This window comes from Cavia porcellus, unplaced genomic scaffold (assembly GCF_034190915.1).
Source record: "Cavia porcellus strain 051 isolate PalLab524CR breed Dunkin Hartley unplaced genomic scaffold, mCavPor4.1 scaffold_32, whole genome shotgun sequence".
In the NCBI taxonomy this organism is placed as follows: Eukaryota; Metazoa; Chordata; class Mammalia; order Rodentia; family Caviidae; genus Cavia; species Cavia porcellus.
In genome coordinates, this window is record NW_026947515.1 from 26,231,518 (window position 1) to 26,255,894 (window position 24,377).

Below are 24,377 nucleotides of genomic sequence, written 5' to 3' on the forward strand. Positions count from 1 at the left end.
TGAGGTGCGTTTTCCAAGCGGCTCCCGCCGGGGGTGAGGGGCGGGGTGTTCGGCGAATTTGGACACGCGGTTGATCCGGTCCAAGAGGAAACGTGCTCTCGCCTTCCGCTGGCTGCCGACCCTGGCCATCGCGATGGGTGATCCAGGTGGCTCAGCAGAGGCTGCAGCAGTAACCAGCGGCCCTTTGGTCCGGACAGGAACGTCTGCGGCCCCTCGCTTATCAGCTGGGGTCGGACGGAGGATACGGAGGGATTGGGCCACACGCAGCCGCCGAAATCGGCCCGAAGGATGGCGAGAGGGCGCGGGGCCTGCAGAAGAGCGCTGCGTTGCCCTCTGGCGGGTTTTCTGGATCCTGTAAGCAACCAGTGAAGCTGTCCTTTTACGACACCTTTTATTACTCTCTTCCCAGGGTCGCGAAGCAAACGGAAGATGCCTCCTGCTCCTTGGATGGGTTTTCCAGGTGACCCCGGTTTGGATGACCTAGGTATGTCCAGCCAGGGATCAGTGCCCTCAGGTGGGTGGATGGTCCGGGGAAAGGCTCCTGTGTGACTGACCCCGCCCCGTGGTGGGTGCAGCCTCGTACCAGGCAGCCCCACCCTGACCTAAAGTAAATTCCCAGCGGAAGTTTTCCCTGGGTTTTGAATTTGCAGTAACAGGTGTGAACATTCTAGCAGCAGTTTGATGATCATGTATGATACTGCAAACAGGACCTGCCCTGAGAGAAGAAAAACCTTTTGAATCTGACAGCAAAGAGTTTCCAATTCTGTAAAGAGTATTGATGTCATTTGCATCCATCAAATGCTGATGATTTTGGTCAGGCACCACACCCCGTTGTTGGGGATACAGATGTAAATAAAACAGTCACAGCGTTCATTCTCAGGGAACAGTAGTTCCAATGGAGACACAAGGTTAAGTGGTCACATGTAAAAGGATTAAGTCAAGCCGAGGTGAGTGCTCTGAAAGAAAGCACAGTACTGTAAGATCCATGTCACAAAGAGCCTGGTGGAAATTGGAAAGCTTTCCTGAGAAGACCCTTAAGCTGGATTCTGATGGATGTATAGGAAGTCGCTGGGAAAACAGGAAACAGAGTGTGTGAAGACCCTGTGGCTAGCAAGTGGGGCTGGTGGAGGAATTGAAGGAAACCGTTGTAACCCAGAAGGCAAGCCGGAGAATAGTATAAAATAAAGCCAGAAAGTGGCTGCCCACCTCCTACCCAGGCCCTTTGTGGACACAGGCAGAGACTGCTCCAATTCTGACAGAATCCTAGTAACAATTTCTCCTTAGTAACCAGCATTTGTCTTCTTGGCCATAGTGGACAGCCTGCTCCTTCATGAAGCATCATTCCTTCCCTGGCTGTCCACTTTATTGTCAACACACAGATTGAGACATCACATCCTCAGCCAACTCAACTACCTACAGTGGCCACCTTCTATGACAGACAGCTTGGGAGGGATGTTAATGTGGTCATCACTGTAGCTCAGTAGTAGAATCTGTGGTCAGCATAGGCAAGGCCCTGAGTTCAATCTCCTGACATCAAAAAAGAAAAGAATATACAGGTGTAATGGTGCTGGCCTTTAATTCTGGCTACTCAGGAGGCAGAGGCAGGCTAGTCACAGGTTTGAGGCTGGCCTAGGCAACTTAGCAATACCCTGTCCCAAATAAAATTTTTAAAAATACTGGGAATGTTGCATAACGTCAGAGCAAGCACAGAGACCTGGGTTCAGGCCCCAGTGTCATGAAACGGGGAGGGAGCCATCAGTGAATCCTGTAAAATGACAAGAAGGTACATTTCAAACAGGACCCATCACAGGGCTTCTTGCACATCACAGTGTGGTTGAGGTGAATTTCCAGCTCGGGAGAGTATTCCGCGGTGCTGAGTCTTCAGTGTTCAGACTTGGTAACAGGAGAAAGACTGATGAGGTGTACTTTGTTTGTTTGCAGGTCAGTTTCCTGGAAGATTAGTGCTGTGCTGCATGAAAATCTGGTTTCATTTCTGCTGGTTATGTGTCATTGTTTCGGCTTAGGGCCTTCCAGGTTGGTTGGTTGGTGGCGTCTTTCCTCGAGACACAGGGTCTTATGTAGTCCAGGCCCGCTTTGAGCTCATCATGCAGCCCGGGCTCGCCTCAGACCCACAGTGGCCCTCTTGTCTCAGAGCTGAGATTGCAGCGTGCAGCGCTGCGCCCAGCTTGCTTTAATGCTTCACCACATACTTTTGCTGGAGGGCTGTGTTAAGTGCATATAAATAAACTTGGTCCAACCCCAAGGTTTGTGCAATCTGATTCCTAAGCCGTGTGGCTTCCACTGCTGAGATACACACACAGCACCAGCTGTTTTGGAGAGTGACTTAGCCACCCACAGTGTAGGCCCTGAAGGCACTCTGTGTCTTTAGGGAACGTGAACTGTTGGGAGATGGCAGTGCGTAGGGGCAGATGGCCAGGATCTTGGGACAACCCATAGGGGTGCCCCCATGTTTCTGGGTGATTTTAATGTTTCCCTTCCGATAACAGCGGCCAGGAAATGACTGTTCCTCTCCACCTGGTCCTGCTATGCTGTAGGGTGGTCACTGACAGCTGCCCCTACTTACTTGGGTGCATTTCTGACCTCACGGAGCCTTGAGCTTCAGCCCGCTGGCCATGCACCCAGTGTCACCAGGTGACTGCTGCAGGACTAAGCCATTCCCTCCCCTGGGGACCTTCGGGCTGTGGTTCTTTGGTGGTCACTCTGTGCTGCCTTTGTGCTGTCCCCATCTCTTAGTCCCTATGCACCCCTCAGCAAGAGGGGTCCTCAGCAAGAGCAGAGCCACTGTCACACCCCGTTTTGCACACATCTGAGGGAATATTATTGTCATCATGACTAGGGACACGGCATCAGAATGCCCAGTCCTTTATGTAAATAAAGCAGATGTCTCTGGCTGCGTGTGGTGCAGGTTATACCACTTCGGGCCATGGGTGTGTCACTGTTGGCCAGGGACAGTAGAATGAGAAGGTCACCTGGGTTTCTGGCCTTACTATGTGTGTGCGCGAGGTACCTGCCTGTCCTCGCCCAGCTCTACCCCAGGCAGGGACGCTGAGTACCACTGAGGTCAGCCTTGGTGGGTTTGACAGTTGTCCACAGCCAGGACCTTTGTAGAGAGGAGGCCTGGCCCCTGAGGAGGCGCAGAGCATAGCATTCAGTTGGTGCAGAGAGGACTTTGCCCAGGCCTTAGGCCTGGCTTGGTTAGTTCTTTATCACATGCCTTAAGAGTCCACGCCTGTTGGAGGCTGGTTTTTATGGTTGGTTGTTTTTTTGTCTTTTTGACACACAGTCTCGCTATGCAGTTCAGGCTGGCCTCAAACTCACAAAGATCCTCCTGCCTCAGCCTCCCAATTGCCGGGATTACAGGAGTGCACCACCACACCCAGCTGGAGGCTGTTTCAAATTGAGCCATCAGCACCCACCGTTTCTACAGGGGTTTCAGGCGCACGGCCCAGGACTCATCTGCTGTGAGCCTTTTGGCAAATCACTCCCCACTGGGGGCCTCGGTTCAGTAAAGTTGGGTCAGTGGCAGTGCAGAGGACTCCCACCGACGGGCACTTCTGAGGGCGTGGTGAGGGATCCCATGAAACACCGAGATGGGCCCTGGGCCTGCGTGTATCCTAGGCACCATGTTCTGGGTGTGACGTTCATTATTTCAGTCTGTGAGATTCTCTGGGTGCTGCAGTTGGCAAAGTCCGAGGGTCTTCACAGACACCATTGTCCCCTGAGCCACCAAAACCAGTCACCATGCTGGAGCTGCTACAGGCTGCTGGGTCTTGCCCTCGGGTACAGTGAGCAGTTACCCCAGCCTGTGCCTGCCGGGCTAGAGGAAGAATGCATGACAATTGCCTAAATCACCTCAGTGTCAAATGTGGTATGAAAAACAGCATCACTGGTATTTCTGGACAAGACCTCTGAGGGCCAGGTCAGGACTCCCCATCCTGCTTGGGATGTTTTTCCTATGTGCAGAGCCTTGGCTCCGGTGCAGCTGCCCTGGGCACTGCCAGGTCCGCCCTTGGGGCACCTGAGTCCTCGTGTAGCTGTGGGCCCCTGTGCCAAGGTCCCTGAGGAGCTCTCAAAGTTGTCGTTTAGTGGTTTAGTTTCAGTAGGACCTTGACTGGGTGTCCGACCTTTTGGCTGGCCTGAGCTGCAGTGAGTTAAGGGGAATTGTCTTAGGCTGCATATAAGACATGATTAATGTACATAAGCAACAAATCTTCCTTTTTAGAAATAGTCTTACTGCATTTTTTACTTAAATTTTTTATTTTTGCTTTTTTTTTTTTTTTGGTACTGGGTATCGAACTCACAACCTCACACTTACCAGGCAAGCGCTTGAGCCACTGAGCTAAATCCCCAGCCCCTTGTTTACATTTTTTTTTTTTTTTTGTCTTTTTCATTTTTATGGGTACCAGGGATCAAACTCACGACTGCCTGCTTGGAAGGCAGGCGCTTATGCCGCTGAGCTAAATCCCCAGCCCCTGTTTACATTTTATAAAAGGACAAGGGCTGGGGGTTATAGCTTAGCAGCACAGCGCCTACCTGGCAAGTGTGAGATTGAGTTTGATTCCTGGTACCAAAAAAGGGCAAGCACCCATGGGCCACTGGAGGCCACCCCTACAGTCAGAGGTCCCAGAGCAAGTGGTGACTGATTGCAGCCCTAAGAATCCTCACAGGATGCAGATCGAGGGTCCAGAGCCCAGCCGTTCCTTACTGTCAGTCCCAGTGTCCTGAGTCCTCCAGTTGGGCAGGGGCATCCCAGGGTGGAAGAGCACCTGCATCCTTGTCCTCTTAGCTCTGCTGAAGTTGTACTGAGGTGACTTGGTACCTGTGACACTGTGACAACTGCTTCATTGATTCTCCCACACGGTAATGGGCTCTGCCTGGCGTCCCCGGGGTAATGGGGGACACCCACACTGCTCAGGAACTCTAGGAATGCTCTCCACCTGTCCCCTGCTTGGCTCCTGCTCCTTCCCCAGGGCCTAGGCACAGTGACAGTGACTTGTGTGCTCTAGAGAACACACGCATGTTTGAAGTTGGCTGCAGTGTGTCTGTCTGGTTGGTGACTTTGTTCCTCTGGATTATGAGATGATGATCAAACTCACGACTTAGTTTGCCAAGCAGGCGCTTACACCACTGAGCTAAATTCCCTGCCCAAGAGTCCCATCTTTTAAAGGAAATAGCACCTTCTGTGGTGAGAATTGATCATGAAATCTGAGGGTGTTTGTACGTGTTAAGATCACTGCAGGGCACCAACGCGTGTATCAGAGGAAGTGTAAAAAGGAACTGCAGCACTCGGGAGATTGAGGCAGGAGGGTCACTGGACTACGAAGCGAGTTCCAGGCTGCCTGAACTGTATAGTGAGACCCTGTCTCCAGAAGACAAAGAAAGAAAAAAGGAACTACAGCATGGTTCCAAATAGGAGTTTGAGCTTTTCCCTTTGTCCACTAGAGGATGTAACCTTCCACCACACTGCTTTTTGGTAACCTGCTAGACAGTGTGCCTTTGATATTTTTTTTTGCTTGAAAAAAAAAAAAAGAAATTCAAGACCTTTTTTCACCAGAAAGTTCTGCAGCAGATTCATCTGCAGGGTGGGGCTGCTGAGGAATCCGGCAGCAGGTTCCAGTTGTGCTCAGCTCCTGGGAAGTGCGCACCAGATCAAGAAACAGCCGTAGCCAGTCTGGGCACAGGCACTTTGGGACAAGAGCACGTTCTATTTCATCGCTGGGCAGGGCCCCTCCTGACTGGTGCCTTAGTCACCAGAGGGTTTTCCTGCTGAGGAATCCGGGACTGTACATAGCAGCATGTGAAGTCCCCGCCTGCGGGCTAAGGCTGCAGTGTCTCCGGCTGAGAAGGGCGCTCCTATCTGAAACTGCAAGGTGCATATCTGGATGAGCAAAGTTCACACAGAGCCTCCAGCCACTGACTTCCCATTAGGAAGGTGCTGTTGAATAAGCAAGCAAGTAAGGACGCTCTGTCTTTTTTGGAGCCGGGCTCAGCTTTCTGGTGGATCAAACAAGTGTTTCATTGAGCCCTCATTGCTGGCCGCTCAGATGACAGACTGAGCAAAATAGCCATGCTGGCTGCCCTCAAGAAGGAACCACTGTTCCTGCACAGAAAAGACACAAAGGAAGTCAGAATGTGGAGGAAAGGAAAGCAAGCAGGCTGGGAGGAGCAGTTTCAGATAGCGTGACCAGCCAACACCCAGGGAGGCGACCTGCAGCACGATTGTAAAGTCAGGAAACAAGGCTTAAGACACAGAGGAAGGACACTGCAGAGGGGCAGCCCGTGCACTGGGCCATCGACACAGAGGGCTTTGGCGGGTGTTGGGGACAGTGGTAGGGTACTGAGTGGGTCCTGGGTCCTTCCATGGAAGACATGACCTCTGGGCGGGGTTGGAGCCCCTACTCCTGAGAAGCGGGACGTGGGAAACGGCTTGTGCATGTGACAGGGGACATTCCCGGGACAGCTGATGCCGCATCCCAGCCTCGGCCTTAGTACTGTGTCCACGAAGCCAGAGCCCCCATCTCCCTCGTAGAGGGCAGCCTGTGTCTTGTCACCATCTTGTCCATTTCTACCTTGAAGGCAGCCCTTGCAATGGGAACACTGCACACTTCGTTTTTCTTTTCTTTTCTTTTTTTTTTTTTTTTTTTGTCTTTTTCGTTTTTATCGGTACCAGGGATCGAACTCAGGACCGCCTGCTTGCAAGGCAGGTGCTTATGCCGCTGAGCTAAATCCCCAGCCCCACACACTTCGTTTTTCAACAAAGAATAGATTTGTTTCACTGAAGGCATTATTTAAATTGCCAACAGAAAAACTATAAATAGTGTGTTCTATAATCTTCATAAGGGGAAGCCTGTGTGAGCTCTACATGGTTCACAGAAAGCAGTTATTTGTTCTGTTTATCTTCCGAGATCAACTGTGCAGCTATGGCAGGAAACTAGTTCTGTTATTGCAAATGTACTTAAAGTAGATCTGAGTTAGTCCTTGGGAGGTCGCTTGTCTCCAGACAGTTGGCTGTGGACAGTTATGTAATAGTTACATAACGCGCTCAGACCTCAGCTACTGCCGGCAAAGCCTCTCCACTATCGCACTAAGTCAGCACAAGACTCCTGTAAACCCCTTCTTACCCAAACGAAGGCCTGGATTTTCAGCATTAGCTCCTAGAGGGTCACTTGGTTAGCAGGGCTGTTCCTGTCCCTTGGCTTTCTCAGGTCAGATCTGTGACAAGAACCTACAGGAAAGGGCTGGAGATTTAGCACGGTGACAAAAGTGTCTGCCTGGCAAGTGCAAAATCTTGAGTTTGATCCTTGGTATCAAAAAAAAAAACAAAAAAAAAAAAACCCTGCAGGAAAACTTGGGGGATTTTTTTGGATTGAACCCATGGCCTTCACACTGAGCTATAGCCCCAGCTCTTTTTAAATTTTGACACAGGGAGCCAGGCATAGTGACACACACCTGTAATCCCAGCACTCTGGAGGCTGAGGCAGGAGGACTGTTGTGAGTTCAAGACCCACCTGGGCTACCTAGTGAGTTCAAGGTTAGGCTGAACTGTATTGTGAGACCCTGCCTCAAAACCCAAAAAATTTTTTAAAATTTCTGAGTCAGGGTCTGAGCTGGGCTTGAACTTAAGTTATGCTTCAGCCTCTCTGAGTGCTGAGATGACAGACAGATACAGACTGTACCACAATGTCAGCAGTTGTCATCTTACATGGAAAAGCTACGGGCAAGGGGTTGGGGATTTAGCTTGGTGGTATAAGTGCCTGCCTTGCAAGCGCGTGGTCGTGAGTTTGATCCCTGGTACTGGTAAAAAAAAAAGAAAAACTATGGGCAGAGGCTGGTTTCAGGCGCCACCACCGCTGGACCCTCTTCACCCTTCTGCAAGTTAACAGGGAAGATAAGGAGAGCCCAGAGTGAAATACAGGCTTTATTTCCCCGGACTCGCCATGTGCTTTGTTCCTGATTTTTTCCCAGCAGCTCCTTCTGACCTTGTGAAGGGCCCATTGGCCGGCCGCCTTTTGACTCATCCTGGCCCTCGCCTGCAGACTTCCTCTCTGGTGGCTTCAGACCTGGCTCCCCGGCCAGCCTGCCTCTGCTCCCCCACGCTTCGAGGACACCAACCGCAGCCCCCCACCACCACCACGGCCCCTTTCTGTTGAAATTGACTTTCAGAGTTCACTTGTGATGCAGGCTCAGGGCTTTACCCACCGCCCCCGCAGCAGCGCACCTTTTCTGGAGTCCCTCCCTCCTATCCCCTTTGTCACTTTGCTTTTTCCTTTGGCTTTGAGCTCTTGCTGACTCCTTCCCACACTTCCCAGTGGCCTCACAGCAAGGCCAGTCACATTAAGTAATCTGTCCCAGTGTTTTAAGAAGTGCATGGAAAGTTTTCCACAGTTTCACTATGAGTATAAGGGGAACTGCCCTAGCACACCAAGTCCCAGGTTCATTTTATTAAAGTTTGAAACAGGATTTCACAAAGTTAGCTAGACTGGATTCCAACTCAAAATCCTCCTGCTTCAGCCTCCCAATGTATGGGATTACAGGCACGCACCATTACACCAGCCAGGCCAGTCTTTTGCAGTGCCTTATTTGGACCAGGCAGAGCCACTGCCTGAGTTAAACCTCTGCCTAGGAGGTCCATCTTGTGTTTCGGGTCTACTGCGCAGAGGAATCTGAGATTCCTTGTTAGTCAGGTTGGGTTAGTGCCTGAAAGGATCTATTTCTCACAGTCTCCCAGGACAGTCTCACTGAAGGCAGCCCTGTGGCTTTGGACAGGTTGGACACCAGCCGTCCTGACCACTGGTCTACTGAGGTGCACATAGACGCAGTTCCCCATGCCAGTCACAGTTCCTGGTTCTCTGCTCCCCAGGGCTTGTGTCCTGCGCAAGGTAAGTCTGAGGGTTCTTGTTCACACGGATGCAGGGAGGAACATCAGAGACCTGCTCTCTGTTTAGTAAGATGAGGCAGTGTTAGGAGAAATACAATTAACAGCAAAATTTCCCAACTCAGGAAGCCCTCCCTAGAGGTCAATGAGAAGAAACAGTCTTACTGAGTAAGCATCCAGCTAAAAGGTGAGGCAACCTGCTGAAAAGATTGTGAAGACATAAAGGAATCTCCCTCTTATGTGCCCGGGCAGGTGGGCAGGACGCTCAGTGGGTCTCACCTTGCAGTCAGGTTGAGCCCATCTCTGAGTGCCGGCAGTTCAAAGAGAGGGTTCTGGGGTTCTGGAGGAAATGTTCCTGATGGGCGAGTCTGAGAGACTTATTTAGCCACTAACGCAGACCTGTGATCTCAGCACTCTGGGAGGCTAGACAGGAGGATTGCAGATTCAAGCCCAACCTGGTCTATTTAGTAGCTTAGCAAAAATCTGTCTCAAAACCCTTAAAACAGCTGGTGATGTAGCTCAGGATGAAGGCTTTGGGTTCAATCCCAAGTATGGCAAAATAACAACAACAACAAGATTTATAAACATCTGGAAAGAACTCAGAATTTTTGAAAGGAAAGAGTTGGTCATATTCCTGCTACTCTACGGGAAATTCTGCTGGAGTCTTTCTGCTTATCCTCACATGGTATGATTTCAATAGCAGTTAACCTCTGTCTGGGCCTCAGAAACAGTCCTGTCCTAGCCCTTCCTGACTGACTACCTTTTGACACTGTGTTCCCAGACACCATGAAGTGGTCAGGAGCCGCTGCTGGCCTGGCTGCCGGAAGTGAGGCCTGTGTCGCTGTGACTGGGTGGTTTCTCATGGGAAGTACAGTCCTTCCTGATGTGACACTGCCGGCACAAACAAGATGACAGATTAGATGTGTCTAATTTTATCCCGGGAGGAAGGAGGACAGCTGTCATGGAGCCTCTGCAGGAGCTGCTTCACCAAGAATGGTGGGCTTCAGAGAGGCCCTCCAGCAGGGCCTGAGTCGCCACCCCAGCAGAGGTGCTGAGGTGGCACCAACTATGAGTTGGATTTTATCCAATTGCAACAGACTGTAATACTCTTACTTAAAGTTCTGAGTTAGTTTTGCTCCTCCAGGGCAGGGTGGGAAACCCTAATTACCAAATCTGAGTGTCCATGTCCTCACTTGTGATATGGACTGCACACACCTTCTGCAGTGGTCAGGAGATCTCAGAAAGACAGAATGTGTAGTGCTTACCAAAGGGCATGAGGTGGGCCTCCATAAAGGCTAGAAGCAGGCCAGGAATATAGCTCTGTGGCACAGTGCTCATGTGCAAGGTCCTGAGTTCTATTCCTATTAGTCAGAAAAGCTAGAAGCAAAGGGTTGGGGTGAGACTCAGTGGAAGAATATGTGCCTAGCATGTGGGAGGCCCTGGGGTCCATCCCCAGCACCAACACAAGAAAGAAACATTTCTACTAAAAACAAAAACAAAAACCTCCCCTTTTTTGCTTTTTTTTTTCTTTTTCCCTCCTTGGTACCAGGGATCGAATTCATGACCTCACGCCTGCCAGGCAGGTGCTTATGCCACTGAGCTAAATCCCCAGCCCCATCCTCCCCTTTTTTTGAGACAGGGTCTCCATATGTATAGTTCAAGTTGGCCTGAAACCCATAATGATATTCCTGCCTCAGCCTCATTAAGGTTGGGATTACTGATGTGCACCACCATTCCTGGTTTAAAAAGGACACTTTTGGGCAGGGGATTTAGCTCAGCACTCTAAACACCTGCCTGGCAAGGACAAGATCCTGAGTTTGATCCCGGGCACCAAAAAAAAAAAAAAAAAAAAAAAGATTAAAAAGGACACTTTTATCTGTCTGATTTACACAGGAAGGGACTAGGAAGGAGGGTCCAAGAGTTCAGTGGATGGGACTGGGGATTTAGCTCAGGTGCGCGGTTGTGAGTTTGATCCCCAGCACCAGAAAAAAAAAAAAGAAAAGGAAGGAGAAAGCAAAAAAGTGCTTCTTCAAAATAACTTTTAGATACCTCGTCAGCACAGGGCTGTCAAATGTACACAAATAAAAGCACAGGGCATGTGGCTTAATTTGAAATTTGGGTGAACAGTGAATGATGATTTGAACTCATGACCACATGCTTGCCATGCAGGTCCTTACACCACTGAGCTAAATCCCCAGCCCCTGAATAATTCTTGTAGTAATAAGTAAGTCTTAAATACTGCATGTGGCATGCCTATACAAAAAACCACATATTTGAGCTGGGTGTAGTGGCACAGGAGGAGGCTCAGGAGGCTCAGGAGGCTGAGGCAGGAGGATCATGCCAATTTGAGACCAGTCTAGGCTACAAAGTGAGGGCCAGGGGTTTGGCTCAGCAGTACAAGCACCTGCCTGGTCAGTGTGAGATATAAGTTTGACCTCCAGTACTAAAAAAAAAAAAAAATAGCTCAAGGCCAACCTGAACTGCATAGTGAGACCCTGTCTCAAAACAACAACAACAACAACAAATATATATATATATATAATTCAAAATACAACTGTTTGTCTTCCTGTTTCATCTTCCTTAACTCTAATTTAGTGGCACCAAAGTGATCTTTCAAGGTTTCCAGGGCAGGATTGCCTTTGGCATCCCTGCCAGGCCAAGACAGCTCAATATGCTGCTCCCCTGAACAGAAAGGGGCACCCCTATTGCACTTTACCTGCGCCCCAGCTCCTGGAAAGGAGCAGTGGTGGAGAAACAGCCCCACCCTTTCCGGGCTTTAGAAATCCATTCCATGAGCCCCCCAGACGCCCTGGGTGCTGGCTTGCTTAGAACCTTCCAGATTCCCACTCCTGGTCTCTAAGTGACCTGAGCAACCACTGTCCCCAGGGACCCTGGCCCAGCCTCGGTGTGGGCAGTACACAGTCCCTCCAAGGGGCCCTCCCAGGAAACAGGCGTGCTCCCACCCACCTCCCTTCACCCATTCTGGGGCACCAGCTTCGCCCAGCCCTGCTCACCCCTCAAATCCCTCAAGTTTGCAAGGTTATTGTGTGGCAATCCTGCCCCCTCCCCACCCTCTCTGTCTTCCTCTCCCTCCCTCTCTGCTCCTTGTCCCTCTTCATTTCTCTGAAGGTCAGACAAGGTCAGCTTGGGTGTGGTGACCTGAAGTTTTAGCAGGGTGACTTATACAGAAGCTCCAACACATCAGGGCCTCCTGCTGAGTTTCTAGTTAACAGCAGGAAAACCAGCCTCCCCTACTCATCAGGTGGCATCTCCTTTGTGTGCTTTGGAATTTTCAGTCTCAAGAAGGCTCCAGGCAATGCTGACCATTGTGTATCCCTGCATCCCTGGTGCCCCGCAGGGGGCCCTAGTTTGCATGCAGTGTTTGTGAAAGAGACAGTAAACAGAGGCCTGTGACATTGGGGAGTCCTGCTCATGGCTGAACTAAAGCCAAGCCAGCTAAAACCAAGGGCTCAGAGAGGTCACGGCTTGCAAACCTTTGGTGCCCGGTAGGCTGGTAGTCATCAGACTGATGGGCTGAGGGCAGAACTCAGGCGAAGTGTTTGCTTAGCATGCAGGAAGCCCAAAGCACCATAAATGCATAAATTATGCTGACCACTCTTTTCATCATATATTTCCCATTCTTCTGTATTTTACAGAACATTCCAAAGGGTGAAAGGGGGTGAGGTTACAGTAAAAGAGTATCATCTTCTCTGTCAGACAGGAAACTTTTAAGTCACTGGGAACCTGCAAATTAAACTGACAAAAAACAGATTAGCTAGAGAAAAGACCAAGTTTTTTATTCAGTTACACAAGCATTCATAAAAAAAAGTGATTCTATGTATGCAACAAATGTGGAAAAAAAAAGTGATTCATGAAATGCTTAGAATTTGGGGCTTGTATAGTCCACCTTAGTAAAGGAGGGGGACTTTTTTATTTCTTTTTTGTCTTTTTTGGGACAGGGTTTTTCTATGCAGTTTAGGCTGGCCTTGTAGCCTAGGCTGGTCTCGAACTTGCAACGATCCTCCTGCCTCAGCCTCCCGAGTGCGGGGATTACAGGCGTGAGCCACCACGACTGGCGAGGTGCGGGACTTTTTAACATGGCAGCTATTTCAGTTTGTGACAGTATCTGTCTCAGTGATTTCTTATCCTGCTGAGTCCAGTGATAAGTGATAGAAGTAAAACTTCTAAAACATTGCAAGGAAGGACTTAGGACCCTTGGACTCGGGAGATTCTTTTTTAGGCAGATAAAGGGAATTTAAAGAAGAAATGAAAAGGAGAAAAAGATTTCCTTTGCCTTATTCCGGATACCTTTTCATCCTCCATCTACTTTTTCCCTTTTATTTTATTTATTTATTTATTTTATTTTATTTTCTAAATTTCTTTGGGGCCGGGATTAGCACTCAGGGCCTTGTGCATACTCCACTGAGCTACACCCCTGGCCTTTAAAAATAAAAACAAGCTAATTTTGCTATGAATCAAGGAAATTACCCTGGACTTCCCTTCCTCCAGGGAAGGGGAAGTTGAAAAGTCTTTGGGTCTCCTCCCACTGTACCTTTACCTCGTCCCCTCTGTCCCTCCCCGTCCCCCTTCCTGTCCGTGCTTGCCCGTGGCCCACGGCAGGCCGCCATGTGTGTGGGCAGCAGTGACACCTGGGTCACTTGAAGGAGGTCACCTGTCTCCTAAGGCGTGTAATTCACCACCTAGGAGGTAGCTTCTGTGCTGGAGGAAGCAGCTGATCCCCAGAAGCATTTCAATGACTGCAAATTCCAGGGCAGGATGGAGAATCTTATTTATTCTTATTTATTCAGCCAGGCACCTCAGACCCACGGGGGACAGCACAAGCTGCCCACAGGAAACAGCTTCCGCCTGAGCACCAATTTACCTTCTTTTCATCTCGTCCTCGGAGCAGACTGCTTATCTCTACTTGGTAGATAGGGACACTGGGAAGGAGCCAATAGATGCTAGGCTTTGCACAGGGAAACTCTCTGGATCTAAGTAAAAAGTCACAATGCCTGCCTGGCAAACACTAGGTCATGAGTTCAATTCCCGGTACCAAAAAAATAAATAAAAGGGCCTGGGATTTAGCTCAGTGGCCTAAGCACCTGCCTGGCAAGCACAAGGTCGTGAGTTTGATCCCTGATACCAAATAAAAAATAAATAAATAGAAATAAAAAGAAGCCGGGTGTGGTGGTGCATGTCTGTAATCTTAGCACTCGGGAGGCTGAGGCAGGAGGATCACTGCAAATTTAGGACCAGCCTAGGCTACAAAGTGAGCTCAAATCCAGCCCAAACTGCATAGTGAGGCTGTCTCAAAAAAAAAAAAAAAAAAATTACACAAGGACTCCATACCTATAATCTCAGCTATTCTGGAGGCTGACACAGCAGGATTGTGAGTCTGAGACCATCCTGGACAATTTACCAAGACACTGTCTTAAAATGAAACATAAAACAGGCTGGTTACATAGTTTAGTGGTTAGAGGACCCCTGAGTTCATTCCTAGTGCCACACACGTACACATACCACACACGTGCATGTGAGTGCATGAATGTCGCTGTCCTGTGATTTTAAATGAACAAAAAGTGTAGGGGCTGGGGGCTGGGGATTTAGCTCAGTGGCATAAGCACCTGCCAAGCAGGCAGTCATGAGTTCGATCCCTGATACCGATAAAAAAGAAAAAGACAAAAAAAAAAGTGTACAAATATTAAAACTATTTTAGGTACAAACTGTCTAAATGTCCATTTGTGGTTTTCCCAGTTAATGAAGACATGGAAGGAGAGGAGATTGAGAAGGACCAACAAGCAGGAAAGAAACAGAGACATGTGCAGTCCAGATCAGAAGACACACAGGGGTCAGGGAGACACCCAGTGGGGAAGAGGCCAGCCCTGGCTTTCCCGCTCAAGAGAGCCTGGCCTTATTTTACAGTGCAGCTCCGGCTCAGCTGGTTTTCAAGCTCTCCTGGGAGCATATCAATGGTGTCAGCAACACCTAACGCGACTTCAGGAGTGCACTCAGTCTCCTGGTTGCAGGCCACAGTTACTGAACATGATGGTTTGGCGTTGACATTTATGTCACAGTTTGAGGCCACCTCTACCATGCACACATGCTATCAGATATATGTGCATATGCCTATTGGGTGTGTAACAGGAAACTAAATGCATTTTTAAAAAAAATTTTTTGGCCAGTACTTAGCATTGGACCCCTGGCCTTTGCACTAAGCTGTGTCCCCAGCCTCTTTATTATTATTACTATTTGGGACAAGATCTCACTAATTAAGCACCCAGGCTGAGCTGGAACTTCCCATGCCTCAGCCTCCCAGAGTGTAGACATGCCAGGCTCAATAAAATCTTCTGGTGATAAAGAGTGGGCACTGGCTGAGCTTTTCTGCTGGTTGCGTCTAGAGCCGTCCTTTCCTGGGTTAAACCAGGCAGCCACAACCCCCTGCCCGCAGGAGGGAAGCCCTGATTATGGGAGCCAGTACTACAGATAGTGCAGTCTCCTGGAGATGATAGGAGCCAGAGCTCCCTCTCTGTTCCTCCACATAGGGACCAGTGGCATGAACCAGAAGGACAAGGCATTTTCGTATTCCAGATGCACTGCTCATCTCAATCCTGCTATAACTGTGCTCGCCCCAGGGAAAAATTCTGCCGGCTCGGTAGGAATTGCCTCCCTCCAAAAGAAAATGAACTCAGATGAACCATTCAAACATGCATTTGCTCTTCGCTTCCTGAACCTTTTATGTCATTTATTTTGTTTTTGGTGCTGGGATCGAACTCGGGGCCTTGTGTGTGCTCATACGTCCTACCACAGAGCCCCACCGCCATCCCAGCTGTCTCCTTTGTGCCCAGCTGTGGGATAGACACAGCTCCCCGTACTCTGAAAGGAACACAGTCCCTGAGTTCTCAGCGCCTCCTCGTTTCCACCCTCACACAGATCCAGCCCCACGCCAGTTTACAGGGTGTCAACTGCAACCCTGCTTAAAGGCCTGAGATGGTAATAGCATAATACTCCTGCTTTTAGAAAGTGAGGTCACAATTTTTTGGAATACACTGCATCCCCTGGGCTTTGTAATTTCGGTCTTTCCGTACAAACAACACAATAGTTGGAACTAGCTTCAGGCCAACAGCTCAGCAGCTCGCTATTGTCCTGTTACCCAGAATAGAGAGTGCCCTTGTTTACTTGGCTTTCAATGGAGGAACATCCTTTATCTTCCTCGGAATGCATAAAACTTCCTGTTGCAGAACTCGAAGCCTTGAGTGGTGACTTTTCCTTCTGGAACAATCTGGCCAGTTGACCGAGTGCTGGGAGCTCTGGAGAGGAAATGCTTTCCAGGTTGCCAGGTTTCGGAGAACAGGAAGCCACCGCTGTTGTGGCCCTGTAAGAAAACAGTCATCTCCCAGAGTGGGATTCCTCTGTCCCCTTGAGGCCCAACAATTGGTTGTGGAAGTGGCCCTGGGAACAGACACTTGCCAGGGTAACAGTGGCACTCGGAGAGCCGGAGAGCCGGCAGGGGATGTCACAGATCTTTAGCCCTGGCAGATGTCTGCTGTGGAAAACAGAAGCCTGATGCATCCTGGACATTTAATTCTCAAAATAGCCAAAACTTGGAAGCAACCGAAGCCAATCAATGAAGGAAATTATGGTCTAGCAGTACAGTGGAAAAATGCTTACTATATTTTGATGAGGGGAAAAATGGGTTTCAATACACTGTATGATTCTACTTTACAAAGTGCAAAGTCAGGTGACAGGGAGAGATGGCAGAAAAGTGTTTCTTTGGAGGAGAGATCTGCAGGCTAGAAAGGGGCAGGAGATGTTGAACACTCTTTATATTGTTCCACAAGGCAGTTAATGGGTTTGTGTGTATAGAAATACACCTAAAATGTGTGCCATCAGTGTCATTTATAAAGAAGAAAACACTGTGTACATATTGTGTGGTTTCCTTTACAAAGTTTTAGAACAAGCGTGGTGTGGTTATGCGCGCCTGTAATCCCAACACGGGAGTCTGAGGCTGGAGGATCACTGAGAGTTCCAGGCCAGCCTGGGCTACAAAGTGAGTTCAAGGTCAGCCTGAACTGCATAAGGAAACCCTGTCTCAAAAAAAAAAAAGTATAAGAATAGGAAAGCTAGGCTACAACTTTATTTACTTAGACCCGCCTCACCTTGTGGTTTTGTGCGATAAAATCCTAGGAAAGACAGAGTCCCTGGCAACACACTTGGGATCCCTTCTGTCTCTCTCTCAGACAGAAGCTTTCTTTCTCTCAGTAAATACGTTCTGCTCTTAACCTCTGTTGATCCTAAAATTCATTTTTCGATTTTAGAAAACACGAACTTGTTCTGGACATAGTAGGTCAGGAGTTTCACCCCCCTGTATCACTTTCATGACATTCTTTTAAAAAGTATTATGTATCCTATGGTTCGGAGTTTATGTTGGAAGTATATATGCAAAGAGAAAAGACCTAGATGGGTACCTGTGTTCATGTCCTAAGGCTGCCATAAAAAATACCACTCAGGGGCTCCAAACCGCACACGTGCTATTTTGCAGGAGTCTGATTGGGTCTCACCGATGTGTGACCAGGCTTGACTACCCTTGGCCTGCCTAGCAAATCTAGGCGAATCTCTTTTAAAGTTGAAAGGGTTTTGGCCCAGACAGGACACTGTAGCCAGGAAAGCCTCAACCGGAAGCAGGAAGCCCCATCTCCCCCGCCCCTAGGAAGTTACCTGTGACGCCATCTTCCCCCTTAGGTTCCACCCCAAACCCAGGCTGCTTACATGCCATCCATGCCACGTGGCCCCCGGAGAGATCGCTGGATGCCAGCGGTGGCGGGTGCCGGTCATCTCTCTCCGTCTTCTCAGAATAAAGGCCACTTTTTGTTTTATACTTCTCATCTTTTGGAAATAATCCTATCAAAAGTTAGCTGAGGGGCAACCCTAACTCACCTGCAACCTTGGCTTCCTTTTCCTTGTGCTCTAACTTACTCACAAGTTTAAGTTTTAGGATGTGTTATAGTAAGACGCTAAAAATTAAAATAATTGATCAAAAGATAATTAACAAAAATAGTTACTTAAAAAGATAGTTATTAGTAATATTGTCATTCTGTACTGAGCTCATTACCCTAGTAACCAAGCACCAACCACATAGTTATAAATTAACTGACCACGTTGTTCTGCTGTTCTGTAATGTGTCATCCCCCCCACCTTAGTGATCTGTGTGCAATGTCAACTTTTGTTCCCCTTGTAAGAGACAAATGATGCCGTGTCAACCATTGTTCCCTTTATGAGAGACAAATGTTCCTGGAATTGGCAGACAAAGGGCTATGAATTGGCTAACCACCCACTGTGAGATGCCTCTGACCTCAAGCAAAGGGGAACAAAGCCCACCTTATTTCTGTTTCTTATCACTATGTACTTAATGATCAATGAGCTAATCATAAATGAACTATAAAAACCAGTCAAAACTCTAACTCAGTTGCACAGCTTTGCAAATTCCACCTGCACTGTGTCGCTGGGCCAGCTAAATAAAAGCGCTTCTTTTAAAAAAGACGTCTTGCCCCGTTTGTCATCTTGGGGTCTTGCCCTGTTTTTCATCATGGGGCCCTGTTTTTTGAGTAGAGTACAACAGGATGCAGACATCTTTATAAAGTGGTCCATAAAAATTATCAGAGGTCACTGTTTGAGACTGAACTCCCACAGCGGGCCCACACAGATTAGACTAAACACCAAAATGGAGTCCCCTCCTACCAAATTTCACCTCAGCAAGCCAAAGCCCAGTTCTTGTCTGACCTGAAAAGTCAGAAGAATGAGAGACAGCAAATTTTTTCCTCAAAGGTCACCTGACCAAACAGTGGAGTTCCCGCTGCCTTTCTGACTTAGTCCTTATAAAAAGTAACCCAAAGTATCTTGATGTTAGTTATTCTTTTACAAGCCTCTTTGTCCCTGCCTTAAAACAATAGTAACTTTGAAATGGCTGATACACCTTTTTTCTTTTTTTGAGACAGGGTCTTGCTATGCAGTTCGGGCTGACTTTGAACTCACTATGTAGTTGAGCCTGGCCTTGAATTTGTGGTGATTCTCCTGCTTCAGCCTCCCAAATGCTGGGATTACAGGTTTGTGTCACCATGCCCTGTGCCTTCTTTTACCTTTTCACTTTTTGCAAGTGGGTGGATTGACCTTGGGGGCTTAGCCTTGCAAGGCAAGTACTCTCCCTTGCACTGAGCTGCATCCCCACCCTTTACACATTATTTTCTGTTGTTTTTTTATCTTTAGACATGGGTCTCATTAAATCATTAAGTTGTCTAGGCTGGTTTGAATTTCCAGTTCTCCTGCTTCAGCTTCCTGGAGTGCTGAGATTACAGACCTGAACTGCCATACCTAGCTTGCTTCTGGTTTTAGTCCTGCTTTCTTTAGCCTTTCTCTGTCTGTTATAAAACTGAATTTTTTGTTCGCTTGTTCCGTTTGATGGAGTAAAAGGTCGCTGGAGTCTAAAACCACGAAATGAAGCCTGCTGACATTGGTAAACTGGAATTTTTGTCCTTGGAAAGGGGAAGTTACTCTGCACACTGCCAACAGGGGCCCTATATAAGGCTCAGAATTATCCTTTCTAAACTCTAACATTTTCCACTATCCCTGTTTACTTTTGGTATCGGGGATCCAACTATGACCTCATGCTTGCCAAGCAGGCACTTATGCCACTGAGCTAAACCCCCGGCCCGTCTTTTTTTCTTATCTGTATTTGTAAACACATTTCCAGAAATACACATGTTCTTTTTGAGGTGGGAAAAGTTAAACCTCAGTTGACTATTCATTTATTTATTTTGGGTTTTCGTTTCTTTTTAAAATTTTATTTACTTATTTATTTATTCATTTATTTTTGAGATGGGAGCAGTATACCATTCAGGCTGGCCTCGAAGTAGCTCTGGATGGCCTCAGATTGGCAGCAATCCTACTGCCTTAATGTCCCAAGTGTTGGGATCACAGGTGTGGCCCTCTGGGCCTGGCTGAGGACACCTTTGTACACTGTGTTCATGTACCACTCAGTACGTCTCTGAGCAGCTGACAAAGGACCTGGGATATGTTTAGCATTCTTTTTTTTTTTTTTTTTTTTTTTTTTTGAGAGAGTCTTACTATGCAGTTCAGCATGGACTTGAGCTCACTTTATAGCCCAGGCTGGTCTTAAATGGAAATAATCCTCCTGCCTCAGCCTCCTGAGTTCTGGGATTATAAGCACGCCCAGCAATTATGTTTAACATTTAAAAAGCCCTTTAGGCTGAGGCAGGAGGATCATGGTAAATTTGAGGCCACTCTGGGGCACATAGTAAGATCCTGTTTCAAACAACAACTACATATCCTTCAAAGGAAAAGAAAATCCCTGTAGGGCATATGGATAGCTCTCTGTAAAGCCCCTGGTCTATCCTCACACTCCGAAAGCTAAAAATATATAAATTAGAAACCTTTTGCTTTCAGCAAATCACCTGTTACCTCCACCCTTGGAAATGTGCTTTTTTCAGGAATGTAGTCATTTTGTCCAGAAAAGCATGTTTCCTGCTTCCATTTTTCAAATGTTGAAGTTTTAAATTTTGCAGTAAAAGAATGCTTTACTATAGAACATGAAAGCAAATGAGTTTCGCTTTGAGAATAAATATTGGTAATTTGTAGGTAATGTCTCTGAGTCCCTCTGTGACACCAAGGAAGGTCCCTTGGGGCGTCTCTGAGAAGTGAGCCCCACCTCAGGCCACAGGTCTCCAGAGCCTGGCACTTCACCCTTGAGGTTCACCCTCTTGCTTGTATATGTGGTGGGACATAGGCTGAATGCAACCTCAAACACATCTGCTGCCGCAGACTGGATAAAGAAGTGGCACGGGGGCTGGGGATTTTGCTCAGCAGCATAAGTGCCTGCCTTGCAAGCAGGCAGTCCTGAGTTCGATCCGTGGTACCAATAAAAAAAAGAAAAAGACAAAAAAAAAGAAGTGGCACGTAGCCAGCCAGGCGTGGTGGCACATGCTGGTAATCTCAGCTGCCCAGGAGGCTGAGGCAGGAGGATGTGAGTTCCAGGCCAGCTCGGGCTACGTAGTGGGTTAAAGGCCACTCTGCACTACATAGCAAGACCCTGTCTCAACAACCCAAACATCAAAAAAAAAAAAAAAAAAAAGAATTGGAGATATAGCTCAGTGGTAGAGCCCTTGCCTAGGGTGTGTGAGGTTGTGGATTCAGTCCACAGCACCAAACTTTTTTTGAAGGAGGCGAAGAAACACTTGCCACGTTGAGTGCCTCTCACTGGTAACTCACCCTGAACACTGCTGAGCCTGGCTGAGTTTTCAGTCTTCAGGACAAGCAATGCAGGTTAGGAGGGGGATAGCTCCTGCCTCCCCGGTGTGTCATGTGTGTGTGTGTGTGTGTGTGTGTGTGTGTGTGTGTGTGTGTGTGTGACGCATCTTGTTGCTTTCCCCTGGTGTGGGAGCTGCACGTTTTATCCTGCTCTCAGGCCTCAAAGACTCCCCAGGCATCGCCTCTGTCTCGCAGAGCCAACTCCGGCTGCTAAACGCAGGTGCAGGTAAGGATCTGCACAGGGCACCTGCGGAAAGGAGCTGCCAGTGCCCTGCGTGGAGCTCTAGAAGTGTCCACCTGTCCCTTCCCTCCAGGCATAGACTTCAGACAAACCATTCGGGCCACAAGAAGCAGGAACCCGAGTCTCCTCGAAGTTCCTGCTCTCAGAGCTGCTTTATTCCTGTCTTCAGTCATCCATTTCGAAAACCAGCCCCGCTTCCGGTGCTTTCCTGGGCTTCGCTGTCCACTGGTTACAAATAAAACTGCTAACTACAGATGTGGGTTTTTTCCTTTACAAACCCCAGCCGGCGTCGGTGGCTGTGGGTTTTGTTCAGAGCTGGGGCTCTTTTAGTTGATCCTTGGCGACTGAGCTGGGGAAGGGCGCTCAAATCCATGGCTACGCTGCTCCAGGCCCTCTTAGGGCTCAGAACTCGGTTCTCAGCTATGCAGGGGCTGCGGAGGGGTCTCAGGGGTTTTCTTCCTGGCTTCTACTTCCTGCTGGTGCAGCCTACCTCCAAGAAAGGGGACTTTTCCGCACTGGCGGCCCTGGGAGTTACTGAAACAGAGCAGAGTGTTCCCTTGCTTTCAAAACACGGGGAACAAATCTGTTTCCTACATGGAAAGGAACAAAGTCAGCACTGAAAGAGGTCGTGGGAGATGTTTTCCAAGTGCCTCTGAGTACTTGGCATGAGGAAGCAAGAATACTCATATTTAAAATACTCCTTTTTGTCAAGGCTGACTTGAAGTCGGTTCATTGTTTGGTAAAGAAAAGAGCAAGGAATGAAGAGCTTTTTAAACATTACAAAAATTCACATTAGGGCCTGAGGTGTAGCTCAGGGGTAGAACACTTGTCTAGTACATGTGCGGCACTGGATCTGGCCCAGGCATTGCAAAATAAAAAAGCAAGATGCGTATCAGTGTAAGCAGTTAAGCCAGTTGTGGTAGGGCAGCATGCCTGTAATTCCAGCACTCAGGAGGCTGAGGCAGGAAGATCTAGAACACCATGTGTTTGAGACCAGCCTGGGATACAGAGCAAATTCAAGGTTAAGCTGAACTATAGAGCAAGATGCTGTCTGGAAAAATAAATCAATAAATAAATGAAAGAAAGAAAGAAATTGATGTACTCAAGGAAGTCCTAAGTAAGGCAGAACTCTGAGACCTGCAAGAGTGGCCTGAGCCAAACCCAGCCCTGATCTTACATCTGGGTAACACAGAGAAGGGCTGAGCCAGGAGGGATAGCGGGGGCCCAGGAGGACAGGGGCCAGGCTGGAAGGCTCTCCAGGGAAGAGGCCTGAAGCTGAATTCTAGGGACAGGCCTGGGCTCAGGGTGTGTTCAGTGGGATCTCAGAGTTTGCTACCTCCTCCCTCCTTCTCTCTCTTTCCTTTTCTCTCTGAGACAGAGTCTCTCTATGTAGCTCAGGCTGTCAACATCCTCTTGCCTCAGCCTGCCATGTGCTGAGATTACAGGGATACTTATATTTTCTTTTCTTTTTTTTTTTTTGAGGGTTAAGCCTAGGTCTTTCATACTGGACTATACCTTAGCCATTTTGTTTGGTCTTATTTTTATTTTGGGATGAGGTCTTGCTAAATTGGTAAGACATCAAGTCTGGGTTTGAACTTTTGTCTTTTTTAGACAGGGTCTCACTATGCAGTTCAGGCTGGCTTGGAGCTCACATTGTAGCCCAGGCTGGCCTCAAACTCACAATTCTCCTACCTCAGCTGGGGTTACAGGTATGGACTTGCCAAATCCAGCTTCATCTGTTTTCATATTATGCTTGCAGACGTGACAATTAACAGACCAAAAACCAACCAACCAACCAACCAACCAAAAAACACATGCTAAAAATTTAAGACTTTTCATTTAAATTTCACGGTGTTCGTTGTTTTTGTGGTGCTGTGGATGAAACCCAGGGTTTGCACATGCTGGGCAAACTCTCCCACACTGAGCTACACCCTCAACCCTGTGCAAGGACATTCTTAAATCAATAACAGGATGCTCAAACAATCTTGGAACTTCGCCAAAAGGCTTTTCCACAACCTTTTTCTCGGATCCCCTTTTCTCACAGGAGCCATCCCGCAGGATACTCAATGACTGGCATCCTGGCCTCTTGGCCTGCTGTAGATGGGAGTGGGGGCTGAGGCTGTGGGTGGGAGGATTTGGGGGCCAACACCCATCTTTATACAACTGGATCTGAAGCCTTTTGATTCGCTGTGGCCAGCTTTGGGTGGCCAGCGGGTTCTTTGGGGTGCGGGCTGCTCAAGCCAGCTGAGTGTAGAGCTATACTTTGTGGGTGCATGGCAAACGACCAGTCGACCAACTGGGCTTTCATCAAGGAACTGCTGGAGAAGACCTGTCTCTCTTGACCCCAACCATCTCCTGTGGGAAGGAATATCCAGTCAGGATAAGGGAGAAGACAGGCTTTTGTTACAGGGGCATTGGGGGACAAGGTTACTTTGGGGACATTTAGGTCTCTGAGACCTCCCCATTCTCACCTGTTAGATGGCTGAATGATTTGGCCTTTTATGACGGACCGTGGTGGACCACAGCACCCTAAGTACAGGACTGGCCTGACAGATGGCCAACCTCCTTGCACAAGGCAGGCACTGGAGCCCCTCTGAAGCCAGCACTAGGGGCAAGAGCCTTGGAGGCCAGCCGCATTTCATCTGACTCACTTCAGGGCTGACTTGACGGCAGGAATCATTTGTTTTTTCCAAGCTGGACCCACTGAGCAGGCCGTGCCAGTGCCCTGGGGCTGGGGACAGGGGCACCCACAGCCACCGAGCTGCTCACAGCTCTTTGGAGGTGGGGGCAATGCTGCTTTTTCCTGTTCTCCTTCCCCCCCAAGCCCTCATACTAGGCAGTCTCTCAAGATGGTCTGAGATTTCCTGGTTTTATCTACCATCTTCTCAAAAACTCACACCCAGCCATGTGCCCTCTGAGAGT

General features: G+C 48.4%; 2 long non-coding RNA genes and 1 other non-coding gene across 3 annotated transcripts; all 3 read left to right on the forward strand.

Annotated features, from left to right (window-relative positions):
• The first annotated feature begins 10 nt into the window (after positions 1–10).
• On the forward strand, positions 11–19,012 carry LOC106026490 (uncharacterized). Its single transcript, XR_001200122.2, has 3 exons — positions 11–484; positions 1,942–8,900; positions 18,889–19,012. It is a non-coding gene; the product is annotated as an uncharacterized LOC106026490 (long non-coding RNA).
• On the forward strand, positions 523–709 carry LOC111755464 (small Cajal body-specific RNA 16). Its single transcript, XR_002790023.1, has one exon. It is a non-coding gene; the product is annotated as a small Cajal body-specific RNA 16 (non-coding RNA).
• Positions 19,013–19,990: 978 nt separating the features above from the next.
• On the forward strand, positions 19,991–21,708 carry LOC106026476 (uncharacterized). Its single transcript, XR_001200103.3, has 3 exons — positions 19,991–21,229; positions 21,372–21,440; positions 21,529–21,708. It is a non-coding gene; the product is annotated as an uncharacterized LOC106026476 (long non-coding RNA).
• The last annotated feature ends 2,669 nt before the right edge of the window (positions 21,709–24,377 follow it).